Raw genomic sequence first — 7,743 nt, 5'->3', positions numbered from 1 at the left:
TTCATGTGTTTGAGCATGCCCACTATGGCCAACTGTATCGCATGTGTTAGATGTCCAGGTGGTCAGTACTGTGGTGCCAACTTTTGCATTGTACACTGACAGGTGGCATGCTGTGTCTGCAGAGTATCCATCGGTCATGTGGCATTGACTGTTGCTACATTTCTGCATAGCATGGGAGGACATCCGACTGTATCTACATTCCTACACAGCACCGGGCGGGGCGCACCTGACTGTTGCTATATGTGTACGTTGGAAGGGGGGTACACCTGACACTTGTACACTTTTGCTACTACTGTACTTGTATGTCAGGTACTCCATTTCAGTGTGTAGACCTACCTATTGTTCTGGCTAGAGGCATACCAGTGTACTACAGATCATAGCTTTAATTACCAGCATATTAGTTTCAGACGTCCTAGCCTTCACAACCTACATTCAACTGTCTGGCCTGCTGTAGTCTGTCTGTGTGGGTCTATGGGGGGTCATCCATTGGGCATATTCAGAGGCCATAGTACAGCATTTGTCTATGTTGGTCTACACCTGTCCAGCTGGTTGAGACTTGCGTGGGCTGTATAGACACACATGATGCACAGCCCATTACCCGCAGTGGGTTATGACACCCTGTGTACTACTGGCTACTATGTTGACCCCAGTATGTGTAACAGATGTCATGGTTCCACTATGGATGTCTACTGTCTGCTGCCTTAACATTCGGCTACCAAATCCCCTTGTATGCTCACATCCATACCATAGCTACAGGTAACAAAACATTCTAATACAACTGCCAGTTGGTAGGTTGATTGACTTACCTTGAGGGTGTGCCAGACCTGAGGATGGCGCTGGAGGGCTGCCAATGTTGGATGCACATAGTGCACTTCCTATACATGGCTGAGCACAGGTAGTGTCATGTTTGGCATCCCTTTTACTGTCTGTGCGAGTCAGAGAAGGTGACATTCCCTGGGTACCTACTGTATCAGTGCATATGCTATGCGTTGCCTCTTTGCCAAGGCCAGGTCATACTGGGCATGCCTCTTTCCACCTACTGGGTCCGGTTCAGGTTGTTCCTCCTCCGAGTCACTCTGTGCCTGTACAGGCCTTGGCATTGGTGGGGGGCTGTGTGGCCCTGCGCCATGCTGTTCCTGTTGCAGCTATTTCTGCAGGATCATATTGTGCAGCATAGAACATACCATAACAGTTTGGGTGCATGTAGCTGGTGAATAATGCAAGACTCCACCGGATGTGTCCAGACACCAGAACCGTGACCTGAGCATCCCAAACACATGCTCTATTATATGTCTGGCCTGTGCGTGTGCCTCATTATGGTGTAGTTGTTCAGGTGTGTGTGATTTCTGATAGGTGTCATCAGCCACGGCTCCAGTGGGTACCCAGCATCCCCCACTAGGTGACCGTAGGGGATGTCCATATTGGCAAAGCTGTGGCACAGCTGTGTCAGATGTCATATATCGGAATCGTCATAGCTTCCAGGGCAGCCAGCACACACATTCAGTATAATGCCCTGGGCATTGCATACGACCTGGCAGTTGATGGAGGGGATGCCCCTGCGGTTAATGTAGGCCCTACCCTGCTCACCAGGTGGTGCTTTGTTGCATATGTGGATGCAGGCTATAGCACCCACTACCCCAGGGTAGTCTGCCATTTGGTGGAAGAGAAGCATATTGCTGGCCAACACCACATGTGTGTTGAGGAAATGTATGTGCTCACTGGCATATGGTGACATGGCATCCAGGAACTGGTGGAATACCCTGGATGCAGATGCCTGTGAGATCCCCATGATATCTCCAGTTGTGCTTTGGGAGGTACCTGTGGCTAGTATATGTAGGCCTACACATACCTTGGTATCCACTGGGATTGGTTCCCCTCGGCCTGTTTGATGTGTCAGGTGTGGCCGGCACAGCTCACCAATCTGCTGTAGGAGGTCTCTGTCCACCCCATAGTGCTTCACTATCTCCAGCTCATGTAGCCCCTGGTAGGTTACCCTTGGTCTGTACAGTCTTCTCTGTCTCCACACTGAGGGTTGTTTGGCAGCATTCACATCCTCACCACCCTCAGCCTCCTGCACATGTTGGTCTAAGTTGCCCGCTGCAGCCCTTCTCATTTCGTTGGATCGTTTGGTAAAATTTCCCTGCATGTATGCACCGGTGGTGTAGATTGTGGAAAAACTGAGGGGATGGTGTTTGCTCACTTTATCATAGTGTTCTGGGCTGGGCTGGTCTGCTGGGCCTGTAATCTGCTGATTGTGATAACTATCACCTGTTTACACAGCTTGTTCACCTTGACTACTCTCCTACTGCTGTTGTCCCTCCCAATTGCACTAGGCAGGTATAGACACACCCCTAGCTTAGGCATGCTAAACCAGGAGCAATCCCAAGACACAGGGCTCCAATCTACGTACAGTATGCCTGACACCCCCCCCCATGCTTAAACCTATATTCAAGTCCTGCACCCGGCTATCTATACACCTACACTCTTGGGACCTGCATCACACCCTGGGGATAAATGGGATTCACTATTTTCCACCTCGTTTGCATTGTATTGTCTTCTAATGCATAGTTACATGACCCATACTGAGCCTCCCCAAAAATAACCACTGCTTACTGTCGCACAGACCCACACACAACTGGTTAAAAGTGCCTTACTATCACCGTATTCAATGTGCCTTGTTCTTCCCAGCAACAAAACAACCGGCTTCCGCACGGGTCGATACCGGGACCATGCACACCACAGATGATGTGCTTTACCACTAAGCCATGGCAGATATGCATACATCTGCGGTTAGCACATACAGATCATCCAACACAGGCATTCAACAGTATAGGACATGTATTCCATCATGTAGATTTATGTGTGCTAATGTCCACAGATATATATATATATATATATATATATATATATATATATATATATATATACATACACATATACATATACACACACATGTATAGATATAGAATATATATCTCAACAGCGGACCACGTGACACCAAAGCATTAGACAACAATGAAAAGGAAACCACATGCACCTCCTGCATTATGTACTGGTGTTAATATCAAGGCAAGTGTGTTTCTGTGCGTCACATGGGTTCAGACTGTATTAAGGGTAAGATTAGGGCTGCTGACATTACTCACCAGACCCATTGCCGAATGTACGTGTATGTCTTGCCAACCCAATCTCTTGGCTGATTGTCACATTTATGGCCACTGTATAGGAAAACAACAAAACACTCTCCTCAACACATCCAGTAGCTAGCTACTCACAGACACCAACAAATAGCATATGACTGCCAAACACACACCTGTCATGCCTTGGAATAGAGTGCTTTCCTGTCTATTCTATCACACTACAGCATTACGCAGTTACAAAACGTCCTACTGAGATTACTGGGACACAACACTCCCAGAGGTGTACTTCTAGGTGGGTGACATCATCAACAATGGCAAAGTTGGCGATAGGGATTGTATGGAGTATGAGCAGTCTAAAAGCATTATTCTGTCCCCAGGCAGATGAAGACACACACACATAACAGTTGGCATGGATGGGATTAGAACACTGAGCTAACTACCTTATCACATGACAGCATTACACAGTTACAGAACACGCTACCGAGATTGCTGGGACACAACCCTCCCAGAGGTGTACTTCTAGGTGGGTGACATAATCAGCAATGGCAAAGTCGGCGATAGGGATTGTATGGTGTGAGCAGTCTAAAAGCATTATTCTGTCCCCAGGCAGACGGAGACACACACATACAGTTGGCAGGGCTGGGATTAGAACACCGACCTAACTACCTTATCACACTACATCATTATGCAGTTACAAAACGTGCCACCAAGATTACTGGGGCACAGCACTCCCAGAGGTGTACTTCTAGGTGGGTGACATCATCAGCAATGGCAAAGTTGGCAATAGGGATTGTATGGACAGTGGGCAGTCTAAAAGCATTTTTCTGTCCCCAGGCAGATGGAGACACACACACAGTTGGCATGTCTGGCATTAGAACACTGACCTAACTACCTTATTACACTACAGAATTACGCCGTTACAGAACACGCTACCGAGATTACTGGGACACAATACTCCCAGAGGTGTACTTCTAGGTGGGTGACATCATCAGCATTGGCAAAGATGGCGATGGGGATTGTATGGAGTGTGAGCATTCTAAAAGCATATTTTTGTCCCCAGGCAGATGGAGACAAACACATGCCAGTGGTGGGATCAGGACAACCGCCTATCTATGGACCACTATTACAATACTACATAGATATGAGCCATGCCACAGACACTACACCTTTCAAGACTATCAATATGACCTTCTAGGAATGCAGACATCAACATGGATGCTGGCAGTTATGATGTACATACCTGTGAACCTGTGTGTTCAATGTAGGAATCCATCCTGAAGTGAGGTATGGCCATCTGTTGACTGGACAACTACTATCACTATACAGGGTTAGAATGGCCGTGCCCATACACATAGAGGCACATAACCGACACAAGGTGTCACTGGGCATGCTCACACACTTAGTAGCACACGGCCGTTTGGAATGCACTATGTGCCATTTACACAACGTTATACTGGGCATGCTCACACACTTAGTAGCACAGCACTGTTTTGTATGCACTCTGATTCTAAACACGGAAGGGCACAGTGGCCATGCTATTACAGATAGACATGAACAACACATTGTAATGGACTCCAGTGTCGATAGTTGTCATTGTTAGTGGGAACGCTGCACTACATATATCTGACACCGTTCTTCTACACAACGTTTGCTGCTGTCCGTCACCTTAGATGTACCAATCTAAACCTGGCACACTACTACCATCCATGGTGATGTCCTGCCAGGAGTGCCATTCATAGTGAATGTCCTGAGACCAGGTTAACACCCTGACAGCTAGAGGACAACTGCATTGTATGTGTATGCTAAACAGTGCTAGATGTGTAGCATTTGTAATCACAGCTGCCCAATGTAGATCCAACAATGGGGAATACTGACATCTGTGCAGTGAGGAACACCTAGCTGAAGGCTCAGATGTGCACAATAGCACTACCACCGTATACCTCAGATACAGACATGTGGGCCATAACACAGATATGGGCCGCTCCAGGTGGTGGTGTCCCCACGTACATGAAGGCCACTCACATGTACTGACCAGTACACCCTTAAAAGCAATCACAGATGTGTCAGGTGCAGATGACAGTGTCAAAAGCCACATTCTAGGATGTAGTCCTTAGACATCAGCATGTCTTTGGACCAGCAACACACATCCATACATGTGGTAGAACATATAATAGTATAACACCATGTGACCCATGACCAGTGGACTGTACCTAGCTGTACATCAACTGTACAGACTACCCATGTACTGACACAGTTGCATCATGTGTTATGCAATGCAATGATACCACTGTTCGTAACCAGGTCGGCTGTACACAAAAAAAGGGGCTCTTGGTAATATATAGCATTAACAGATGACTGTTGCTGTTCACCAGTAAACACCCTCATGTTTGGATATGACATACATGTACCTGCCATGGATATGTACATGCCACACACACCCAACACATATGTATATAGAATAGACGTTGCTGTCCTTCATGCAGACAGGTGGATACAGCAATTACACACATGCACATGGAAGGTAGGTCCATGGATGTTGAATGCTAACAGTACATAAGGTGTGATATCAATGTTGACAGAGTTAACATTCCCTCTGTACTGATTACCCATGACAACTATCATATCATACAACAGTCCATGTGTCATGTATGTCATCACACATGTCCACCAATTGCAATGCCTACAAACATGGCTAAATGAGAGGAATATAGGACCTACACACATGTATATGTAGTGGTGTGCGTTCAGCTACCATGCATGTGCAGCAGCTGATGTTTGCAGGTGACATGTGTCTTACTGCAACATGCAGTTGCAATGCAGCCCCATCATTGCCAATGGTGATATACTGGCAGTACGGTAAGATGTACATCAGGTATGGACGGATGTGTGGACATAACTAAGTGGTGGGCCATCTTTGCAGATGGATGTTTGCTGAGGACTACTCACAGGTGTGTCACAAGCAGTCCTACAATAAAATGTGCAAACACTAAGCTATGGTTCTGTTAATTGAAGGGGAACACATACAACCTACACAGCGGTCAGGGTGTCACTGTCTGTAAATCACATGACACCTGTAACACTTAAGACCTCCCGTGTGCATATATCAGCACAATTGCCAAAGGTAGTGTCGGTACACATTGTAATGTAGGCAATACTGCTGCATGTCTGTCATACGTATCATAAGATAGAAGGTGTTTGACTCACAGTACTGCCATGTGTGTTTGCTTGTGTGTCCATATATGACATGTATGGTGAGGAATACATCCCAATTGTTACTCATTCTCCTGTACACTGTTTTAGAGATCTGTACATACTGCATTGTAGAAAGCAGGACATAGGCAGGGGTGGGGTGTGTATCACACACATGTGAGCTATCTGTATGTGCATGACATAGGTTCATTCAATTGTGGACTTCACAGTGTGTGTGTGTATGTATGTATGGCTGTCTGGTCCATGGAGTGAGGATGTATGTTACCATAGTGAACAGATAGGATCCCTAACCCCTCCAGGTGATGCAATCTACTACCCTGTTGATGCTGTCAATCTTAGGCATTACTGACTACCTGTACATGTGTATTCTCTGTGTCGCGTCATGTGGGTGCACAGTACTGTAATAGTGATTACCACATAGGCAGGGGTCCTCACCTCAACACTATCAAGTGTGTGTGTGTGTGTGTGTGTGTGTGTGTGTGTGTGTGTGTGTGTGTGTGTGTGTGTGTGTGTGTGTGTGTGTGTGTGTGTGTGTGTGTGTGTGTGTGTGTGTGTGTGTGTGTGTGTGTGTGTGTGTGTGTCTGAATACATGTGTGTGTGTGTGTGTGTGTGTGTGTGTGTGTGTGTGTGTGTGTGTGTGTGTGTGTGTGTGTGTGTGTGTGTGTGTGTAGTTGTGTGTTCTCATCCTGTAATGTGAATGTGTATTACTGCTACACAGTGAGGCCTCAAGCTATCAACTGGCCTCTACCCTTGTCATCAGCTAGACTGCTATCTAAACTCCCCACCCCATGTAACTGTACCTGTGATGTCAGCCGGTATGGATGACACGTTTCTAACTACTGTAGCTTAGTACACAGCTCCCATGCTCCTGGATCAGTAGATGTGTAGACATCTTTGGAATGTCAGCCTTTCTAACAGTGAGGTTGAAGCTACAAATAGCATGCTGGTATCGTCATACATACCTGTGAGTTGTCCACATTTACACATGGGAAACTAACTGCAAACACTGACAGTCAACGGCACATGCAATTAGACCTGAAGGAGGGAAGCAGGACATCATGACCAACATGCTGTTACTGTTGTTACCAAGACACATACTGTGAACAGAAAACAATACATTCTAAACCTGTACTACATGGTATGTCTGCTGCATGTCAACAGTACACAACAGTTGTAATCTACACTTATCTCCCTATTCTGTTCACACTGTACATCAGACCATATAAGTATGTCCCTGCACCAATGGTGTGGATGACAGGGATGCGGCACAGACATCATCATATGCACAGGGTGATAATGCTTGCCACGGGCCTAGGCTGCAAAAGTGGATGACATCATGTGTGTGGGTTAGGGCCTGTGATCTAATTGGCCATGTGTGGTTGTTATGCATGTGTGT

At 46.4% G+C, this 7,743-nt stretch overlaps 1 protein-coding gene across 1 annotated transcript in view; it reads left to right on the top strand.

Moving 5' to 3' along the window:
- The window catches only part of SPON1 (spondin 1), a 1,605,397-nt gene that overhangs the window by 1,503,698 nt on the left and 93,956 nt on the right, over window positions 1-7,743 (top strand). The gene's annotated exons all lie outside the window — the stretch shown is intronic.

This window comes from Protopterus annectens, chromosome 17.part0 (genome assembly GCF_019279795.1).
Source record: "Protopterus annectens isolate FY-2018-M chromosome 17.part0, PAN1.0, whole genome shotgun sequence".
Lineage (NCBI taxonomy): Eukaryota > Metazoa > Chordata > Ceratodontiformes > Protopteridae > Protopterus > Protopterus annectens.
Note: the sequence above shows the minus strand (reverse complement) of the source record. Positions and strands in the feature narration are given on the sequence as shown.